The 23,738-nt window shown below is 45.0% G+C and overlaps 1 protein-coding gene across 2 annotated transcripts in view; it reads left to right on the top strand.

The window, feature by feature from the left end:
* The window catches only part of LOC118394846 (inward rectifier potassium channel 13-like), a 383,815-nt gene that overhangs the window by 128,701 nt on the left and 231,376 nt on the right, over positions 1 to 23,738 (top strand). The gene's annotated exons all lie outside the window — the stretch shown is intronic.

Genomic DNA, 23,738 nt, shown 5'->3' on the forward strand with positions numbered 1-23,738 from the left:
TCTCTCGCTCTCTCTCGCTCTCTCTCTGTCTTCCTTTCTGTATCTTTCTGTCTCCCTCTCTATCGTGCTCTCTCTCACCCCCCCTCTCGCTCTATCATGCTCTCTCTCACCCCTCTCTATCTCTCTCTCTCTCTGTCTTCCTTTCTGTATCTCACCCCCTGTGTCCCTCTCTATCGTGCTCTCTCTCACCCCCTCTCTATCTCTCTCTCTGTCTTCCTTTCTGTATCTCACCCCCCGTGTCCCTCTCTATCGTGCTCTCTCTCACCCCCTCTCTATCTCTCTCTCTGTCTTCCTTTCTGTATCTCACCCCCAGTGTCCCTCTCTATCGTGCTCTCTCTCACCCCCTCTCTATTTCTCTCTCTCTGTCTTCCTTTCTGTATCTCACCCCCGTCTCCCCCCGTCTCACCCCCTCTCTATCTCTGTCTTCCTTTCTCTCACCCCCGTCCCCTCTCTATTTCTCTCTCTCTGTCTTCCTTTCTGTATCTCACCCCCCGTCTCCCTCTCTATCGTGCTCTCTCTCACCCCCTCTCTATCTCTCTCTGTCTTCCTTTCTGTATCTCACCCCCCGTGTCCCTCTCTATCGTGCTCTCTCTCACCCCCTCTCTATCTCTCTCTCTCTGTCTTCCTTTCTGCATCTCACCCCCTCTCTATCTCTCTCTGTCTTCCTTTCTGTATCTCACCTCCCGCTCACTACCTATTCAATTCCATTCAATTGAAGGGCTTTATTGGCATGGGAAATGTTACATTGTCAAAGCAAGTGAAATAGTTAATAAACAAAAGTGAAATAAAAATGAACCATTAACATTATACACTAAAAATGAACAATAAACATTATACACACAAAAGTTCCAAAAAGTTCTCTCTCGCTCTCACCCCCCTCTCTCTCTTTCTTTGTGTCTCCCCCACCCTTGACTCTCTTTCTTTTCATCTTTTCCATTCTCTTTCATTCTGACTTTGTGTGTCTCAGCCTCTCCATGTCCATGTGCTACTTATCAAGTTCCAAGTTTTAATGTAAAGTGCACAAGTACAGTAAAATGCCTTTCTTGCTAACTCAAAACCCAACAATTCAATAATAAATGACAATGTAATAATAGAAAAAACACAATAGACTTTAAGAACACAATAAGTTAGTAAGCATACTATATACAGGGTCAGTTCCAATACCATATGTACAATGTGCAAGGATTCTGGAGTGATGGAGTTAAACTATATATATTTTTTATTTAACTAGGTAAGTCAGTTAAGAACTGATTCTTATTTCCAATGACGGCCTACCCCGGCCAAATCCAAACGACGCTGGGCCAATCCTGCATCGCCCTATGGTACTCCCAATCACAGCCAGATGTGATGCAGCCTGGATTCAAACCAGGTACTGCAGTGACACCTCTTGCACTGAGGTGTCTTAGACCACTATGCCACTCGAGAGTATAGGTGCAAGATGACTAAGCAACAGTACATAAGATGAACAGCAGCTTGCATGTGAGTGGGTGTGAGTGGGTGTGTATAGAGTCAGGATAAATGTATGTACATATTATGTGTGAGTGAGCAGATGATGGAGTGAGTGTGTAGGGTCCGGTGGGTGTACAAAGAGACAGTGCAGAAATAAAAGGTCAATAAAGACACAAAGTCAACTCAGACAGTCCATGCAGCTATTTTATTAGCTATGTATCATTCTTAATGCTTGGGGATAGAAGTTGTTCAATGGAAGCCTTTGACCTGCTCCACTTCGGCCCGTCGATGTGGATGGGGGCGTGCTCACCCCCGTTTCCTGTAGACCACGATCAGCTCCTTGGTGTTACTGACGTTGAGGGAGAGGTTGTTGCTCTGGCACCACAATGCTAGGACACTGACCTCCTCCCTGTAGGCTGACTCACCGTCACCGGTGATCATGTTGTCAGAAAACTTGATGATGGTGTTGTAGTCGTGTGGCCACGCTGTCGTGGGTGAACAGGGAGTACAGGAGGGGACTAAGCCCAGACCACTGTCGGGACCCAGGGTTGAGGGTCATCGTGGCGGATTAAATGTTTCCTACCCTCACCACTTGGGGTCGGCCCGTCAGGAAGTCCAAGATCCAGTTGCAGAGGGAGTTGTTCAGACCTAGAGTTCTTAGCTTGGTGATGAGCTTGGAGGGGACGATGGTGTTGAATTCTCAGCTGTAGTCAATGAACAGCATTCTCACATAGGTGTTCATCTTATCTAAGTTGGTGAGGGCAGTGTGGAGCGTAATTGAAATTGTGTCATCTATGGATCTGTTGGGCGGTATGCAAATTGGAGTGGGTCTAGGGTGTCTGGGAGGGTGGAGTTAATGTGTGCCATAACCAGCCTCTCATAGCACGTCAAGATTACAGAAGTGAGTGCTACAGGGTGGTAATCATTGTGGCATGAAGCCTTAGAGTTCTTGGGAACAGGGAGGATGGTGGTCGTCTTAAAACATGTGGCGATTACAGAATGAAAATTACCATGAATATGCCTGCCAGCTGTTCTGTGCATGCTCTGAGAAGGTGCCCTGGAATACCGTCGAGCCCCGTGCCCCTGCGGGCGTTGACCTGATTGAAGATATTTCTCATGTTGGCCTCGGAGAGCGAGATCATCCAATTATTTGGGTGACGGCCCTCACACCCGACACAATGTTGCTGTTGTCAAAGTGTGCATAAAATGCATTGAGTTCATCTGGTAGAGAGGCATCATTGTGTAGATCACGGTTGGGTCATCCTTTGTAATCCGTAACTGACAGTAGTCCCTGCCACATGCGGCGCGTGTCAGAGTCTGTGTAGTATGATTCGATCTTATTCCTATATTACCCTTTTGATCATTTGATGAATCTACAGAGGTCTTAACGGGACTTCTTGTACTTATTCCTGTCCTCGGACGTAGCCTCAGGGTTGTCTATGATAGCTCTGTCTGCGGTAACCCTGTCCTTTAGCTTAACGCAAACCTAGTGTTAATCCAGGGCATTTGATTGGGGAAGCAGCAAACCTTCACCGTGGTGACAACACCACCGATGCATTTCCAAATCTCTTAACATATTCCAATCAGCACTAGCAAAGCAGTCCTGAAGCATAATCTCTGATTCTGGTGACCATTTCTCAATGGAGCGAGTCACAGGTACTTCCAGTTTGCGTTTCTGCTTTGTATACAGGAAGCAGGAGTACAGAGTCATGAACTGATTTGCCGAATGGCGGACGAGGGAGGCCTTGTATGCTTGCTTGTGGGTAGAATAACAGTGGTCTAGGACTTTGTTGCCCCTCGTGGTGTTGGAGACGTGTTGATGGAAGTTGGGCATCACATGTCTTACCGACACGGAATTAAAATTGCCGGCAACCAAAAAAGCAGCCTCTGTATATAGTTATTTTTGCTTGTTTATAACTTCGTACAGTTCGTTATGTGGCAGCTTGTTATTTTTCTTGTCTTGAGGTGGAATGTATACAACAGTCACAATAACAGCTGAAAACTCCCTCAGGAGGTAGAAGGGTCGACATTTGACCATCGGGTATTCCAAGATGGGTGAACAGTGGGTCGACAGTTCCACCGTACTGGAGTTAGAACACCAGTTGGTGTTGATGAAGAGGAACCCCCCCCCTCGATTTCCCAGACAAAATATTGCAGTTGGCAGCAAATCCATGATCGGAGTTCATTCATTTTATTATCAAGTGACTGTACCAGTAGAATGGAGGGAAGAGGTAGCCGGTTTTCCCTTCACCTTAATCTCACCAGGATCCCCCTCCCCCTTGCCTCTGTAATGCCAGCGTTTCCTTTTGGGTAGCCCAAAAATTGGGTCAGAATTACAGAGGGAGCCCAGGGCAGATGAGTCGAAGTTGAAGCCGGAATTGTGGGAAGTAGCTGCCGATCTGATGTTAAAAATGTATTGTCCGATTTAAGAAATTATAGAGGATACATTTCGTGAAAATACAGTAAAAATAAACAACAAAATAATCATGGAATAGCAGAGCTGGGTCGGAGCTTGCAAAACGGCATCCATTCAGTAGGCTCCATTTTCAAACATCATTTCTGGAGTCTCATGCCTTTCGTTTCTCATCCTCTCTTGATATCAAATACCTTTTGACTTTGATTAAACTGTCAAGTTAAACATGACACTTTCTGTTTTCAATGCCTGCATGCCTCAACAGAAACGAGGGAACAACTTCCTTCTTTCTTCCTTTCTTCCTTTCATTTTTTCATTCTTTCTTTCATTCTTTCTTTCATTCTTTCTTTCTTTCTTTCTTTAATCCCTGCCTCTATCTCTCTCCTCCTTCTCTCTCTCTTCCTGTATCTCTTCCCTTGTTTTTTCTAAAGTGGAGATATTTCTCCTATTCAGATTGGCTGGTATTCCTGTGCGGCTGGTCAGTGGTGCCTGGAGTGTGTTATCAGAGGGAGGCAGCAGCAGAACTGGCTGATATTAGCTCGGCAGTTCAAAGTGGCTGTGGGCGCCATGGGGACCGTTCCCACCTGCCAGGCCAAAGCATGTAGCACATCAAATCAGACACGCTAGGATCATTAGCACAGTGGACCAGGCCGAACGACGGACCGACAGGGCCAGAGATCACTCCTCACTCACATGCACACACACGCTCCTTATTTATTTCTCTCTCTCTATAGACTCTCTCCATCGCTCTCTCTCTCTTTCTATTATGTATGAGGTGACAGGAGTAAATGTGACCATCCAGACCTGACCTGGTTCTTTATCACCATATTATCTCTGATGTGCTACTGTTTGCCTTGGCTTTAACCACAGGACCACAAGCTCTGCACAACAGTCACACACATAGTGATGCTGGGTAAATGGTACACTCTTAGAAAAAAAATGTGCTATCTAGAATCATAAACGGTTCTTTGGCTGTCCCCATAGGATAACTCTTTAAAGAATCCTCTTTGGTTCCACATAGAACACTTTTGGTTCCAGGTAGGAACTTTTCGAGTTCACTGTAGAACCCTTTTCATAGAGGGTTCTACATGGAACCCCCAAAGAGTTCTACATGGAATCAAAAGGCTTCTACCTGGAAGCAAACAGGGTTCTCCTATAGCGATAGCCGACAAACTCTTTTGGAACCCTTTTTTCTAAGAGTGTAGGCTCTTACCAGCGCCTCTGTGTTTCTGACACAAGTCATCATGGGCAGAGAGCCATGAGCCCGGCAAGCAAGACAAGATACTTGATGGCTCATACCCAAGATGGGTGGGACTGCCAAGAGCTGTCAATCATTGTCTGTGCCAAAGAGAGTATTTTTCATCTTCTGAGGAAAACTTGTAGCTCTTGATGTGCAGCCAGTTTTTGTGCAACGAGAAATAACTGGTAAGCTATCTGCTTCATTAAGTGTTGACGGATGTTTTTTTCACTGTTTGATGTCGATAACAATAGTCAATAATCAGGTGGTATTGGATTTGTTGTGAACAATGACTGAAGCTTGTATCTGGGATCGGTCTAAACTTAGACAGAAGAAAACATCATCAAACACTCATCATTTAATTATTTCTCTGCTCGTTTCAATGGAATAGAAAATAAGAGAAGAAAGGTGGGCCTGGTATCTCTGCACTGGGCAGTGGTCTGGAAGGTGGGCCTGGTATCTCTGCACTCGACAGTGGTCTGGAAGGTGGGCCTGGTGTCTCTGCACTCGGCAGTGGTCTGGAAGGTGGGCCTGGTGTCTCTGCACTCGGGCAGTGGTCTGGAAGTTGGGCCTGGTGTCTCTGCACTGGGCAGTGGTCTGGAAGGTGGGCCTGGTGTCTCTGCACTCAGCAGTGGTCTGGAAGGTGGGCCTGGTATCTCTGCACTCGGCAGTGGTCTGGAAGGTGGGCCTTGTATCTCTGCACTCGGCAGTGGTCTGGAAGCCTGTGTCTCTGCCTGGGTGGGCCTGGTGTCTCTGCACTCTGGCAGCACTGGGCAATGGTCTGGAAGGTGGGCCTGGTGTCTCTGCACTGGGCAGTGGTCTGGAAGGTGGGCCTGGTGTCTCTGCACTCGGCAGTGGTCTGGAAGGTGGGCCTGGTGTCTCTGCACTGGGCAATGGTCTGGAAGGTGGGCCTGGTGTCTCTGCACTGGGCAGTGGTCTGGAAGGTGGGCCTGGTGTCTCTGCACTGGGCAATGGTCTGGAAGGTGGGCCTGGTGTCTCTGAATTCTGCAGTGCTCTGAAAGGTGGACTTGGTATCTCTGCACTCGGCAGTGGTCTGGAAGGTGGGCCTGGTGTCTCTGCACTGGGCAATGGTCTGGAAGGTGGGCCTGGTGTCTCTGCACTGGGCAGTGGTCTGGAAGGTGGGCCTGGTGTCTCTGCACTCGGCAGTGGTCTGGAAGGTGGGCCTGGTGTCTCTGCACTCGGCAGTGGTCTGGAAGGTGGGCCAGTGGTCTGGAAGGTGGGCCTCTGCACAGTGGTCTGGAAGGTGGGCCTGGTGTCTCTGCAGTGGTCTGGAAGGTGGGTATATTTACCTCAGTGGTCTGAAAGATTCTGCAGTGCTCCCTGGTATCTTCTGGGAAGTGCTCTGAAAGGTATATTTTATCACTGAAGACTCCCCCTCTCTTCACATTACCTCTCCTTTCCCCCGAAAAGTCAGACTTGATTAGATAGGAGATCCTCAGCATTTTGTGAATCGTCAGCTTTCCTGGATCTAATTAGCCTTTAGTGCTGACTATTGTATTCACCTGACCTACTCCAGTCACTCTAAATAAAAAGTCCCCTGCGTCACACCCCTAAAGCAGAAACCACCTGGATCCAACAAAGGACGAGTGGCGACTGCGAGGTGTTCGACTTCCTCAAACACGCCTGACGAAACGGAAATGGCTAAGAGGTTGAGATCACCTGATAACGGCTCTAGAAGTGGTGAGGAAATGCTGATGTAGAACAATTAATCCTCTTGGACTATAGTGAATTGTGACGAAGTGGAGAGTGTCGGGGGTATAAACACTGTGCTTGTCATCTCTTGTCGCTGTTTGCTGGGTTGCTGTTGGTGGAAATCTCCAATAAGCCTTTGTGTTGACAACAACAGCAGATTAAGTGTGGCCGTGGTACTCATCTCTAACACTCTCTGTTGAGCCAATGAACTACCATTTCAACTCTTTCTGCAAACACAGCAGAAGTTGACTAAACTTGTGTCTGTACACTAGAGATAGGTGTTCTGTGCACTCTGCATACCTAACCTATTTTAATGCAGTCACGCATGACCTAAGGAAGTCACCCATAATAAACACAGTCAGACAGTACCTAACACAGTCACGCACAGTCACACACACCCTGACTCAACACTTCCTGCTTGCACCCATACTGTACGTAAGCTCGAAGAAACTCCAAACACTGCTGTGTCCAGTGTCCTACATTAGCATTCTACCATGCTGTTCCAATGACACACAGACAGAGGTCATTCCACAAACAGATAGAGTGATAACTTAGGGGATTGTCCAGTTGGTACAATATATAGAGTTGATGTGATTGCTTATTCTGCATGCTAGTGTAAAGGACGTCAAGCTGCTTGCTTAGCAAGTACCACTTCCTCTCGATTTGGCCCATGCCTGGCGTGAATGTGATATAATTAAATGTGCCTTAATAATAACAAAATAACAATATAGAATCATAATGTGTAAAAGGAAGAAATATGATATTATTTTTCTGCATGTTGACAGTAAGTTCTGTGTGCTCTATTTGACTGGTTATTTGATTGGTATGATTGGTTATACCTAGGAATTCCTATAGGGGCGCATGGGGCTTCACAGCTCACTAATTACAAGTGACTTGAAGCCAAAGCTCCATACATCTGTGTGATTTATTTATGTATTTCAGGTATGAATGTGATTTCGAATGTATTTCTTCATGTCAGAATGTTACTGTGTGTTATTTAATCAGTAGCAAATCTGTTTTAAAACAATTTGAATGTTTTGTGTGATAGCAAAACAGTCCTGTAGTTTAGCATCTGCTTCATCTGACCACTTTTTTATAGACCAAGTCACTGGTGCTTCCTGGCACAGGCGGGCATCATACACTGCAAGATTCTTCATTTGGTCACGAGGATTCTCCATACCACGCTGTCTCGCTAAAAGAATGATGTGATTAGACTGTAATGTAACCACGAGCTGTGGCACAAATCAGCCTCATAAACGTTCAGTTAGATATTCACGCTCGCCAAACAGACTACAAATATCTAGCCAACATTTTGAATTGAATAACATTGCTTGTGAACTTGAGAGATGGAACGATTTGACACTTTACCTTTGGTCGAATGCAATGTCTGGGACTGCTCAAAGATGAGATCGGTAGCCCTCAGATTGCATCTTTGACGGGCTCAAGTTAAACGCCCGTCAGTGACTGCTGCGCGCGCCTAGTAGGCAACAACATGGGGATTTTGTCTCTAAATCGTGGCCATAATCATGTAGTGTACACCCGGATTTAAGCACTAAATACGAATTAATACAAGGTTAAACATGTTTTATTTGTTATTATGATGAGTTTGCATATTGATAGGAATGAAATATATAATAAATATAGGAACACTATATACAATAATAATAATGGTGATAATACATAGGGGGATACATGGTGCATTTAAAAAGGGTTTTGTCATGTAATTCATACTGTCGAGTTTAAAAGAGTGATGGTAAATAGGAATACATTGAGCCATTGTAATTGAGAAATGAGACTACTGGTTTATTGAACAATTGTAACAGCTTTGTCAGGCTGAGGAGTAGGTTTCACACATCCCCATGTGCTACACCTGTGAAGCATCTCTGTTCTTCAGAAGCAGTTTCTTTCTGAACGTTCTGTAACATTGTGTGCTTCTGAATAATTCCATGGCGAAATTAGTGGTGCCAATTTAACATAAGTGACAGCGAACAGGACTAGAAAGCCTCAGTGGCTTATTAGAGTAGAAGTGAACACAAACCAGGATACACGGTCCAAACGGTCTTCTCACCAGACCTTCTCACCTTCTGTTCTAGCTTCCCAGGTAACTCACAACGGCGAGATTCTGGTCTGGTTGAAAAGGAATGCAGCTGGGGTATTTGGGATGTACAAATCTATGATCTTCAAAGTAGTGAAAAAAAAAGGTTTGGCAGCTCGGCACCAGTTACCGTGAGAATTCATGTTAAAAACGAGCTGACGGATACACAAGAGAAATCTCAGATCAAACCGATCAACAACAGTGATGTCTCCACAGCTTCCGCTTACTATTGTTCTGGAATCTGGAATTTTTCCACACAAGATAAAAAGTATTTTGATTTGTTTTGTCTTTCCACTCAATAATATTGTTTCAGTTAATCTGGCCAAACCTGTCACTTGTCAACTCAACACACATTGTTGAACAACCCATCCAAACATTGATCAACCCAAAGCTTTTAAAGTTGCTCAGAAATCATGAGTTAACAGATTAGTTTTGTATTTGTGCACAAATTACTTGGGGTAGTGAAGGTACAGTAGGCTACTCAGAATCAGACAAACCACTAACAAGCTCTTGACATTTTATAACCGTCCATACTTGATAAAAAACCTGTCTGCTTGAGCTTGTGATCTGCGCAACTGCCCAATAATATTTCTCTGATCAAAATCGATTGTGGTCACTCGTAGACGGCTGCTATCTGGAAGAAATGGGAGGGCAGAAATGGATGGTTTCACTTCACTGATTATAGTATTGCAAAGAAAATGTAGGCCATTTAGAAGAAAAACAAATTGTCCTATGTATCTGGAGCCTGACTGGGCATAGTGTGTCATTCTGATGAAAAGCACTTAGATGTGAAATTACAGAGGGATCCCCGACACGGTGATAAAGTGATATTTTGTGTTTACATTACCACTGTAATAGACAGAGACCTTTTTGGCTCTTCAGTGTTCAAATGTCATGTTTGAGCATCTGTAATCTCTTTTGTAATCTCAGCACTCAGTGTGTTTGCATACACAAGGAGCGTGTATACAAGGACCTCTCCTCTCCTCCAGCAGCCCGTCAGAGGGCTGATATGTGACTCACATTAGTGTCTTTGTGCTCCTAATAGGTGTTCCAGTCATAATACTGTGTTGAGGAGACGCCCGTGACGCTTTTGTGTCGGCCTTTATGATTCCTTCAGTCCCTAGCATAGAGCGAGGGACGAGCAAGAGAGAGGAAGGAGAAAAAGAGAGAGAGACCAGGAGGGAGAGAGAAGGTGGGAGACTGAGAAGGACAGAGAGAGAAGATGGGAGAGGGAGGAGGAGGGAGAGAGAAGAGGGAGAAGGATCTCAATGTCAGCCAGGTTATTGTCTCAACCACTCTGCCCTTTCCCTTACAGATAAATGACGACATTAGCATAAACAGCACTTTTGGAGAGGCAGTCATTAAGTACAGGACAGAGGAGGTGAGGAGGGGGGTGAGGGGGGTTGAGGGGGGGGGAGCAAGGTAATGAAAGTTATGCTTTTTCTAAACTACCCTTTTGCCACTTTTCTGCATTAGAGAATACAACTGTACTTTTCTGACAATCACACACAGACTCATTAACTGAGGCCTGTCATGAACCTCTTTTGCACATTCGCCAGCACCTCCCCTTTATTTATTCCTCAAGGTCAAAGTTATTGTTTCCATTTCCACCCTTGAGTAAACTCTCAATGTGCATTATGAGCACAGTGTCCACCTGCTAGCCACTATAGAGACTCAATTAGTTTAAAGGATATGGTGTGTCTCTGAAGTAGACGTGTAGAGGGTTGAGATGCATACAGTATCATCAGAAGTGGCGTAAAGTACTTAGAAAAAATACTTCAAAGTACTATTTAAGTACTTTTTGAAGTGTCCAAACTTTTCTGTTTATATTTTTGTGAACTTTTACCTTTACTTCACTACATTCCTAAGGAAAAGTTTGTACTTTTTACACCATACATTTTCTCTGACACCAAAAAGATCTCGTTACATTTTGACAGAAAAACGGTCCTGCATGTTTTCATGCACTTATCGAGAGAACATCCCTGGCCATTTCTATTGCCTCTGATCTGATTCCAGGTTAAGCTGGTTGAGAGAATGCCAAGAGTGTGCAAAAGTGTCATCAAGGCGAAGGGGGGCTATTCGAAGAATCACAAATATAAAATATATTTTGATTTAACACTTTTTTTAGTTACTACATGATTCCCTATGTGTTATTTCATAGTGTTGACGTCTTCACTATTATTCTGCAATATAGAAAATAGTACAAATAAAGTAAAACCCTTGAATGATTAGGTGTTCTAAAACTTTTGACCGGTTGTGTATTTCCTTCATCAGCATGCATATTTATTTATATATATATAACTATTCAGACCCCTTGACTTTTTCCAAGTTCTGTGAAGTTAAAGCCTTATTCTAAAATGGATTAAAAATTGTTTTTAAATCCCATCAATCTACACACAACACCCCATAATGCAATGCGAAAACAGGTTTTTAGAAATTTGTATTTAAAATGCATAATTATTCAAACCCTTTGCTATGAGACTTGAAATTCAGCTCAGGTGCATCCTGTTTCCATTGATCATCCTTAAGATGTTTCTACAACTTGATTGGAGTGTACCTGTGGTAAATTCAATTGATTGGACATCATTTGGAAAGGCACACACTTGTCCATGTAAGGTCTCACAGTTGACAGTGCATTTCAGAGAAAAAAATCAAGCCATGAGGTCAAGAGGAATTGTCCGTAGAGCTCCAAGACAGGATTGTGTCAAGGCACAGATCTGTAGAAGGGTACTAAAAAATGTCTGCAGCATTGAAGGTCCACAAGAATACAGTGGCCTCCATCATTCTTAAATGGAAGAAATTTGGAACCACCAAGACTTTTCTAGAGCTGGCAGCCCTGCCAAAATGAGCAATCGAGGGAGAAGGGCCTTGGTCAGGGAGGTAACCAAGAACCCAACCGTCACTCTGACAGAGCTCCAGAGTTCCTCTGTGGAGATGGGAGAACCTTCCAGAAGGACAACCATCTATGCAGCACTCCATCAATTAGGCCTTTATGGTAGAGTGGCAGGATGGAAGCCACTCATCAGTAAAAGGCACATGACAGCCTGCTTGGAGTTTGCCAAAAGGCACCTAAAGTACTCAAACAATGAGAAACATGCTTCTCTGGTCTGATGAAACCAAGATTTAACTATTTGGCCTGAATGCCAAGTGTCATGTCTGGAGGAACCCTTGCACCATCCCTGTGGTGAAGCATGCTGGTGGCAGCATCATGCTGTTGGGATGTTTTTCAGTAGCAGGGACTGGGAGACTAGTCAGCATTGAGGGAAAGATGACAGGAACAAAGTACACAGAGATCCTTTATGAAAACCTGCTCAAGACCTCAGACTGAGGCCAAGGTTCACTTTCCAACAGGGCAACAACCCTAAGCACACACCCAAGACGACCCAGAAGTGGCAAAGGGTGGCTACTTTAAAGAATCACAAATATAACATATATTTGGATATGTTTAAAACGCATTTGGTTACAACATGCTTCCATGTGTTATTTAATAGTTTTGATGTCTTTACTATTATTCTACAATGTAGAAAATAGTATAAACAAATACAAACCCAGGAATGGGTAGGTGTGTCCAAACTTTTGACTGGTACTGTATATATAATATTTCTTATTATATGTCTGGAGTCTTGGCAGTTTTTGAATACAACTCGCTGACATCATGTCACCGATATGGCTGTCACAGAGCTATGTGCTGTCGTAGGAGGAAATGGGATGTGTTCTGAATAAGAATATAAACACAACATGCCACAATTTTAATGATTTTAGTGAGTTACAGTTCATATAAGGAAATCACTTATTTGAAATAAATTTGTTCGGCCCTTATCTATAGATTTCACATGACCAGTGGCGGTTTTAGCATGTAAGTCTTGCTGGGGCAACAACAACAACAAAATGTATGATACATGCCAGCAAATGATACATGCCAACACCTGGCTATCAGCGGAGCCTTGTCTGGCATCGAAACAGTTCATTCAGCCTCATTACTGCCTTTAAAAAAACAGAACTGATATGGCTGACTTGCTTAAACAAATGTGGTTTCTGCTGACAATTGAGATGTACAAACTATGGCATAAGGGTACGACAAGTGGATAAGAGGCAATCCGTAATTTCGATTGAGACATTAATGAATGAGCGAGGACAGACATATAACTATTTGTTCAGCACTTTTGAAATGTATAGCGACAGAATTCAGAACATGGGCCGTTCCTACCGTGTTCTCCCTGTACACCAAGTCAGAACTGTAGGATAAATAAAAGCAGACAACGAAAGCTCTTACAATATTTAATGATTACATTTCTCTAGGAATACCTAGGATAGGGTAAGTAATCCTTCTCAACCCCCCTAAAAGATTTAGATGCACTATTGTAAAGTGGCTGTTCCACTGGATGTCTTAAGGTGTATGCACCAATTTGTAAGTCGCTCTGGATAAGAGCGTCTGCTAAATGACTTAAATGTTAAATGTCTAAGACAGGTTATAGGCTACTTGTGCACCACCATGTCAGAACAGTAGGTGAAATTAAGAGGAGAACATATACCAAATTATTAGGGTGAAGCACATGGGTTACTAACAGCTTTCCACACAACATACACACAACATACACACAAATTTTGTCATTCTGGCATTCTCTGTATTTATGCTACTCTCAAGACAACTGGGAACTCTGAAAAAAACAAGGTTGAATCATGATGACGTCAGTGAACTTCAGGTCGTAGCTCTAGAAAGAGGCCCGAGTTCTGGATTTACAATTCCGAGTTGGATGACCATTCAAAATTTATTTTCACAGTCTGAGCATTTTTTCCCCAGAGTTCTCAGTTGTCTTGAACTCGCTGAAGTCAGATTTCCCAGTTCTGAATTAACAGTTGTTTTGAGTGCAGCACAAATCATGCTTCATTGACAACATGGCCAATGTTGAATGTGTATTATTTTAAGCTTGGAAAAGAGACTCTTAATCCCAGACTTGGGAACATACAGCCACTCCACTAAATAGCAGGATAGTGATTGCTTTGCAATGCTTGCAGTTAGCCACCGACTCCTTCCAAACCACTGATTGTTGAATTTGCGATTTCCAACTTGTTGTGTAATGTTTATGTCCAATGGCCGATAAGCACCGATGTGTTTTATCTATAATTTATCTTCATTATTTCTCTTCATATGACAAGGATTAAAAAGTATTTGCCAATAGATTGTCGACTTGATTCATGATGATGACTGCTAGCACGACAAAGCTTATTTCCCCTCAGGAAACTAAAAGGATTTGGCATGGGTCCTGAGATCCTCAAAAGGTTCTACAGCTGCAACATCGAGAGCATCTTGACTGGTTGCATCACTGCATGGTACAGCAATTGCTTGGCCTCTGACCACAAGGCACTACAGAGGGTAGTGCGTATGGCCCAGTACATCACTGGGGCTAAGCTGCCTGCCATCCAGGACCTCTACACCAGGCGGTGTCAGAGGAAGGCCCTGAAAATTGACCCCAGCCACCCCAGCCACAGACTGTTCTCTCTACTACCGCATGGCAAGCGGTACCGGAGTGCCAAGTGTAGGACAAAAAGGCTTCTCAACAGTTTTTACCCCCAAGACATAAGACTCCTGAACAGGTAACCAAATGGCTACCCGGATCATTTGCATTGTGTGTATGTAGCCTCGCTACTTTTATAGCCTCGCTACTTTATATAGCCTGTCTTTTTACTGTTGTTTTATTTCTTTACATACCTATTGTTCACCTAATACCTTTTTTGCACTATTGGTTAGAGCCTGTATGTAAGCACTTCACTGTAAGGCCTACACCTGTTGTATTTGGCGCACGTGACAAATAAACTTTGATTTGGTAGCTAAGATTTTCAAAGTATGATGTTGACATAATGAGTCCAATCAAAGCTACTGTAGATATAAGGTGATTTGACATAATTTGATCTGTGGCCAATGACCTTGAGACTTTTTGGATGGGCACTTCGAATCAACTCATGGCAGCACCCAAGGGGCTTGAATTTTCTAACTCTACCCTTGGTGGTGACGTAGTGTCCCTATGAGTTAAAGTACTCTGAGCCAATCGAAGCACAAATAAATTGCTTTATTACAGACATAAATACTCCTCAGTTTCATCAGCTTTCCAGGTGGCTGGTCTCAGACAATCCCGCTGATGAAGAAGCCGGATGTGGAGGTCATGAGCTGGTGTGGTCACACGTGGTCTGCGGTTGTGAGGCCGGTTGGGCTTGTGACTGGGTAGAGTGAACTGAAGAGCAGAAATTGAACCAGGAATCAGCGGCTTGGAAATATATAGATACTTTACTTGGAAAAAATGGATAACGTAACAATACAGCAAAACTCAAAACAACAAACAACAACAATCAAAAAGTCATGCGGGGAAACATACAGGAAACTGAACTATTGAACTAACAAAGGGAACAGAAAACACACCTTGCTTAAAGGGGAAACAAAAATGAAATGATAAGAAACACCTGAGTAAAACACAGTCTCTAGGGCGGACTCTGCCACCCTCTGGTGCCCGAAGGAACCATGACAGGACTTACTGACAAATTCTCTAAAATGACATTGGAGGTGGTTTACGGAAGATAAATTAACATTCAATTCTCTGGTGGACATTCTGGTGAACATTCCTGCACTCAGCATGCCAATTGCACGCTCCCTCAAAACTTGAGACATCTGGCATTGTGTTGTGTGACAAAACTGCACATTTTAGAGTGGTATTTTATTTTCCCCTGCACAAGGTGCACCTGTGTAATGATCATGCTGTGTAATCAGCTTCTTGATATACCACACTTGTCAATTGGATGGATTAAATTGGAAAAGGATAAATGCTCACTAACAGGGATGTAAACAAATGTGTGCACAAAATCTGAGAGAAATGTGTTTTTTGTGCATATGGAACATTTCTGGCATCTTTTATTTCAGCTCATGTAACATGGGACCAACAATTTACATGTTGCGTTTATATTTTCGTTCAGTATAATTTATTATTTAATGCCCGGAAAACAAATCAGAGAAACCGGCCTTGACACCATTCTGTGACAGGCAAAGCAAACATGTTACACATGCAACTCTAATACAGTTTGGATTCAGATTCCTCCTTCCCATGCTTTAAAACTTGACCTTTATCACATTCACTCTCTCTTTCCATCTCTCTTTCTGTAAACAATGGCATAATACAGTATATTCGGCTGCTGTTAGTTGTATTCACAGGGGTATCCGTGCATGGTTCAGATTCACACTGAGAACAGTGGTGTACTTTCTTTTAGGGGGACCTGGAATCAGTTTGCTGTCTTTGCTCCTTGAGAGCCGTGGTGTTCGGAGGGAACGTTTGACGGAGTGGCCTGCTGAGGCATCGTGGGATAGAAGTGGGAGAGAGATAGGGTGAGATGATTGGCTGTCAGCTCTGGCAGACACGGTGCTTGAGAGAGAGAGAGCTAATGTATTCACTCCGAGTCCTTCTGATTGATGTCAAGGGTTGTCACCACTCACTCCCCTTCCTCGATCAATAAGCAGTGAAACACACACTCACTCCTTTTCAATCCATGTCTTTCACTATATATCTTTCTCTCCCCAAGCCAATCCACCCCTCCTTCACTATCCTACTGTCTTTCTTTATCTTTCCATTTCTCTTTCTTTCTCTCTCTCAGGTACTCTCAGACACATTCAGAACACACTCGTTTTTTAAGAGACATGAATCACTGAGCTCAGCAGTCCCAAGGTTACTCTGGAAGAACCCAAAATGTCGGTGATGTATTCTGTATCATCTTTCAGACATGCCATATTTTCTATGTTGAGCTGATACAGAACCTATGTGACAGGTTATAGGGCTTTGTGAATGTTCACAAGGCCAAAATAGGGTACCAGCTGGCCTTCACCCTCTCAGTGTCCAGTGTCTCTCGGGTAGCACCGATCAAATATGGATATATTGACACATTTTCTTCTACAGCATGCGTGTGTGTCTGTCACTACACAATCTGAAATGTCTTGACTCAGTGATTTCTCATTATAAAGCCGTGAGAGCCTGTCGTATTCTCTACTTTATGAGGTGCTATGATTAAATCTGTATGAAGGCTAATCAGGTTTAGACTGATGTAATCTCTGCAAGGGTTTCTCCTGACTGTATGCTGCTTGCCGCTGTGTGTGTGTATTCCAGCCTCGTTTTCTAAAGCTGGGAAGGGGAACCGTGACACAGCTCAGGGGGTTTAATGTGTCCTGTGAGGCGCATAGAAACACCCGCATTTTAACACCCTCAAAAACCTGCTGTGACACGTCTTGACTTCAGCTGCAAATGTGGGAGTTGCGGTCGGCATGTTTTTGTATTTTCACCGTGGATAAGAGACGTGATATCCTAGGCTGGCATCTCTTTCCCCTTCAAATATTGGTTCTGTTCTCCACATAGATGAGGATCATGTATTGAATAGAATGGGAAGGACACAAGACAGCGTGAGATTCTAACTCAGAAGGTGGCACAATATAATGGGGAAGACAAACAAGGTAATGTGTTTTTAAGGGAATAGGGGAGAATCTTTCCCCATCGAAATATATATGTCATGCTATAGCCAACCCTAGCCAGCCCTATAGCCAGCACTAGCCAGCCCTATAACCAGCCCTATAGCCAGCCCTATAGACAATGCCACTTCATATAATGTTTACATACCCTACATTACTCATCTCATATGTATATACTGTACTCTATACCATCTACTGCATCTTGCCTATGCTGTTCTATACCATCCCACATTCATATATGTTTTTATGTATATATTCTTATTAATGAATTTACACTTGTGTGTATAAGGTAATTGTTGTGAAATTGTTAGGTTAGATTACTCGTTGGATATTACTGCATTGTCGGAACTAGAAGCACAAGCATTTCGCTACACTCGCATTAACATCTGCTAACCATGTGTATGTGACAAATAACATTTGATTTGATTTGATAGCCAGCCCTAGCCAGCCCTATATTCAGCCCTATAGTCAGCCCTATAGCCAGCCCTATAGCCAGCTTTATAGCTAGCCCTATTGCCAGCCCTATAGCCAGCCCTAGCCAGCCCTATAGCCAGTCCTATAGCCAGCCCTATAGCCAGCCTAGCCAGCCCTATAGCCAGCCCTATAGCCAGCCCTAGCCAGCCCTATAGCCAGCCCTAGCCAGCCCTAGCCAGCCCTATAGCCAGCCCTAGCCAGCCCAATAGCCAGCTCTATAGCCAGTCCTATAACCAGCCCTAGCCAGCCCTATAGCCAGCCCTATAGCCAGCTCTATAGCCAGTCCTATAACCAGCCCTAGCCAGCCCTATAGCCAGCCCTATAGACAGCTCTATAGCCAGTCCTAGCCAGCTCTCCGAGGCTACTTACCCCTCTACCCATCTCTTGGTGCCCATCCCTGCAATGCAGAAGTGTGCTGTACAGCTACAGAGAGCTGCAAGCAGTTTGGAGGTTAGGAAACAGAATATGAGACTACTACAATGTGCTGGTGGACTACAGTATTGAAGAGGGAGTGGTGTCAGTTATATAAGAGACTACTTGCCTGCTGTGTCTGTGCTGTGTGGAGGATTGAGCTAGGCGGTCCACCTGACTGAGTCTGTAATGCCTACATGTTTCAAACAGACCACCATAGTCCCTGTTCCCAAGAAAGTGAAGGTTACCTGCTTTAATGATTGCCTGTTGCACTCACGTCGGTAGCCATGAAGTGCTTTGAAAGGGTGGTCATGGTTCACATCAACACCATCACGCCGGAAACCGTAGACGCATTCCAATTCGCATGCCGCCCCAACAGATTCACAGGTGACGCAATCTCAATCGCACTCCACGCTGGCCTTTCCCACCTGGACAAAAATAACACCTATGTGAGAATGCTGTTCATTGACTACAGCTCAGTGTTCAACACAATAGTGCCCACAAAGCTCATCACTAAGCTAAGGACCATGGGACTAAATACTTCCCTCTGCAACTGGACTTCCTGGCAGGTCACTCCGAGGTGGTAAGGGTAGGCAACAACACATCCTCAACACTGGGGCCCCTCAGGGGTGCGTACTTAGTCCCGTCCTGTACTCCCTGTTCACCAACGACTGCGTGGCCAAGAACGACTCCAACACCATCATTAAGTTTGCTGACAATACAAAGGAGCTGATAGTGGACTATAAGGAATTGGCCCCCATTAACATCGACGGGGCTGAAGTCGAGCGGGTCGAGAGTTTCAAGTTCCTTGGTGTCCACATCACCAACTAACTATCATGGTCCAAACACACCAAGACAGTTATGAAGAGGGCATGACAACACCTTTTCCTCCCCAGGAGACTGAAAATTTGGCATGGGTCCCCATATCCTCCAAAACCTCTACAGCAGCACCATCGAGATCATCCTGACCGGTTGAATCACCGCCTGGTATGGCAACTGCTTGGCATCTGACCATAAGTCGCTACAGAGTGTACTGCAAACGGCCCAGGACATCACTGGGGCCAAGCTTCCTGCCATCCAGGACCTATATACTAGGCGGTGTGTCAAAATATTGTCAAAGACTTCAGTCACCTAAGTCCTAGACTGTTCTCTTTGCTGTCGCACAGCAAGAGGTACCAGGATGCCAAGTCTAGGACCAAAAGGCTCCTTAAGAGACCATATCCCCAAGCCATAAGACTGCTGAACCATGAATTAATTGGCCACCCTTTGCTTTTACACTGCTGCTACTCGCTGTTTATTATCTATGCATAGTGACTTTACAAATTACCTTGACTAACCTGTACACCCGCATATTGACTCGGTACCGGTACCCCCTGTATATAGCCTCGTTGTTTTTATTTAATTTGCTTGTGTTATTTTTGGATTTTATTCAATTGTTTTACTTTAGTTTATTGAATAAATATTTGAAATATAACTGTATTTCTTGAACTGCATTGCTGGTTAAGGGCTTGTAAGTAAGCCTTTCACGTTAAGGTTGCATTCAGTGCGTATGACAAATCACATTTGATTCGACTTGTATAGGAACACAGTCTGTAGGGTCTCATGGGGAGTGTGTGTGTGTGTGTGTGTGTGTGTGTGTGTGTGTGTGTGTGTGTGTGTGTGTGTGTGTGTGTGTGTGTGTGTGTGTGTGTGTGTGTGTGTGTGTGTGTGTGTGTGTGTGTGTGTGTGTGTGTGTGTGTGTGTGTGTGTGTGAGTGTGTGTGTTTGAGTGCTTCTTTATTATAGCCTGTAGAGGTCTTGTCCCTCTGGGCTGCACAGGGAGCGGTGTGGGGGGGGGTGCTATACAAGTGCTATACAACCGCATGAGGCTGAATGTGATTCAGTTCACACCCGAGTGAGAGCTGGTGTTGCGAACACACAACCCGGGCACTGTTCTACAAATCAGCCAAGTATTACAACACAGCAGCTGGGCTGAATTTCACCCCTCCCCACGTGCAATAATCTGCACTCAGATTGTCAAAAACCCTGCTAGTTTTACTCTACTCTGCTACAATGTATCAAATCTGTAAACATTTTCATTAGACAGGTTTTTATCATGACTGTTTTTTATCAGTCACATGGTTCTCTCTGTCGAAGCCTTCGTGTGATTTTTTTTCTGGGCTCCTCCCTGACGGAAGGGAAGTGAAACTGATTTAAAGGGTCTGGAAGTTTCGCTTCTATCTCCTCTCCCTGTGGACCTCTGTCCCTACCTCCCTACCCACAAGGCTACAGGGGAGTCATCTCATCCTGACACGTTCTCATCTGTACCATGGGGCTGACATTAGCACCACAGTAGCACCACGGTAGCACCACCTGTCAATGTGTGTGTGTTTGTGTGCAGTGGTTGTGGTGGTGGGGGGGATACTCCGTGTGCAGTGGTTGTGGTGGTGGTGGGGGGTACTCTGTGTGTGCAGTGGTTGTGGTGGTGGGGGGATACTCCGTGTGCAGTGGTTGTGGTGGTGGGGGGTACTCTGTGTGCAGTGGTTGTGGTGGTGGGGGGTACTCTGTGTGTTCAGTGGTTGTGGTGGTGGGGGGCATACTCTGTGTGTGCAGTGGTTGTGGTGGTGGGGGGGTCTGTGTGTTCAGTGGTTGTGGTGGTGGGGGGATACTCTGTGGTGTTCAGTGGTTGTGGTGGTGGGGGGATACTCTGTGTGTGCAGTGGTTGTGGTGGTGGGGGGATACTCCGTGTGCAGTGGTTGTGGTGGTGGGGGATACTCCGTGTGCAGTGGTTGTGGTGGTGGGGGGATACTCCGTGTGCAGTGGTTGTGGTGGTGGGGGATACTCCGTGTGCAGTGGTGGTGGTGGTGGTGGTGGTTGTGGTGGTGGGGGGTACTCTGTGTGTGCAGTGGTTGTGGTGGTGGGGGGATACTCCGTGTGCAGTGGTTGTGGTGGTGGGGGGAGGTACTCTGTGTGTGCAGTGGTTGTGGTGGTGGGGGGGATACTCTGTGTGTTCAGTGGTTGTGGTGGTGGGGGGGTACTCTGTGTGTTCAGTGGTTGTGGTGGTGGGGGGATACTCTGTGTGTTCAGTGGTTGTGGTGGTGGGGGGTACTCTGTGTGTTCAGTGGTTGTGGTGGTGGGGGGGGTACTCTGTGTGTGCAGTGGTTGTGGTGGTGGGGGGGATAATCTGTGTGCAGTGGTTGTGGTGGTGGGGGGGGATACTCTGTGTGTGCAGTGGTTGTGGTGGTGGGGGATACTCTGTGTGTGCAGTGGTTGTGGTGGTGGGGGGGTACTCTGTGTGCAGTGGTTGTGGTGGTGGGTGGGGGGTACTCTGTGTGCAGTGGTTGTGGTGGTGGGGGGATACTCCATGTGCAGTGGTTGTGGTGGTGGAGGGGGTACCCTGTGTGTGCAGTGGTTGTGGTGGTGGGGGGATACTCTGTGTGTGCAGTGGTTGTGGTTGTGGGATGATACTCTGTGTGTGCAGTGGTTGTGGTGGTGGGGGGATACTCTGTGTGTGCAGTGGTTGTGGTGGTGGGGGGGATACTCTGTGTGTGCAGTGGTTGTGGTGGGGGGATACTCTGTGTGTGCAGTGGTTGTGGTGGGGGGGATACTCTGTGTGTGCAGTGGTTGTGGTGGGGGGTACTCTGTGTGTTCATGTGTTTGGTTTTACTATCCTTGTGCGGACCAGAAGTCCTCACAACGATAGTAAAACAAAGAAAATTAGAACAAGTAGGGACATTTCAGCTATTTAGGAGTTAGGGTTAGGTTTACGATTAAGGTTAGAGTTGGGGTTAGGGGTTAGGGTTAGGAGTTAGGGTTAGGTTTACGATTAAGGTTAGAGTTGGGGTTAGGGGTTAGGGTTAGGTGTAGGGTTAGGTTTACGATTAAGGTTAGAGTTGGGGTTAGGGGTTAGGGTTAGGAGTTAGGGTTAGGTTTACGATTAAGGTTAGAGTTGGGGTTAGGGGTTAGGGTTAGGTGTAGGGTTAGGTTTACGATTAAGGTTAGAGTTGGGGTTAGGGGTTAGGGTTAGGAGTTAGGGTTAGGTTTACGATTAAGGTTAGAGTTGGGGTTAGGGGTTAGGGTTAGGAGTTAGGGTTAGGTTTACGATTAAGGTTAGAGTTGGGGTTAGGGGTTAGGGTTAGGAGTTAGGGTTAGGTTTACGATTAAGGTTAGAGTTGGGGTTAGGGGTTAGGGTTAGGAGTTAGGATTAGGTTTAGTGTTATGGTTAAGGGTTTGGATGTTCGGGTTAAGGGCTAGGGAAAATAGGATTTGGAATGGAAATCAATTGTTTGGTCCCCGCAAGGATAGTAAAACAAATGTGTGTGTGTGTGTGCTTCTGCTATTCCATGCCTGTTTGTTTGCTCACAACTGCATGTATTTACGGTACTCTGTGTGTCTGTACTTAGAAGACGTTGGTGCAGGTGTTTGGATTGTCTTGATCTTAATCTAGCAGCTTGTCTCAGGGAGGTTCTGTTGAGATCAATCCCTCTGTAAAGATGAAAGTTAATCAAGACTCAGCGCCCTTTCAGTCTGGAAGGATCCTGACACACATCTAAACTCTCTTTCTATCCCTCTCTTTCTATTTCTCCTTATTTTTTTAGATACTCTACCTCCTTAACGCCACTCAGTCAGGTTCACCTGGTAATGAGTTTATGGACAGGCACCTGACTGGGAATAAGTGTCTGATTCAGAGCACAGGCTCTTATTGGCTTGAAAAAATGTATAATTACTTTTTAGTCATTTAGCAGACACTCTTATCCAGAGCGATTTACAGGAGTAATTAGGGTTAACGTCCTTGCTCAAAGGGATATTGACCGATTTTTTACCTAATCGGCTCAGGGATTCAAACCAGCAACCTTTTGGTTTCTGGTTACTGGCCCAACGCTCTTAACCTCTAGGCTAAAACAGCATGAAAGGGTATAATTGGCTGATAGCAGCTTTCAATACTGTTTACAGGAAATAATGGGCAATAAGTGGTCTTAAATACAATGCATACATTTCATTGGTGCCTTGTCTTTTAAAATGTGAAATATACATAGTTTCTGGTTTACTTTGAGAGGTTTTTTAAAACGCATCATTATTGGCTATGAGTTCAGAATCTTCACTGCTCTGCATAGACCATGATTGCCTAAGCCCTACGCGCTGTCCCTAGTGGGGTGCATACATTTGGCTGTGGGACGCCTATAGTGCTGATTGCAGGCAGTGATGGGTTGTGTAGATGTCGTTGGTAGATTACATAGCTCAGTGCATTAGAGTGATTGGCAGCTTGTTTCGAGCTGCCAGCGAGCCAGCCAGCCAGTCATCCAGCCAGCCAGTCATCCAGCCAGCCAGTCATCCAGCCTGCCAGTCATCCAGCCAGCTAGCTAGCGGTCGGTCCCTTGTGCCAGGATGCTTAAGGAGTGTGGAACTCCTGCTCCTGCTAAACCATCTGCCCTATCAAATGAAGAGACAGGATGCTAACTGACACTATTGCT

This window comes from Oncorhynchus keta, chromosome 1 (genome assembly GCF_023373465.1).
Source record: "Oncorhynchus keta strain PuntledgeMale-10-30-2019 chromosome 1, Oket_V2, whole genome shotgun sequence".
NCBI classification, from domain to species: domain Eukaryota; kingdom Metazoa; phylum Chordata; class Actinopteri; order Salmoniformes; family Salmonidae; genus Oncorhynchus; species Oncorhynchus keta.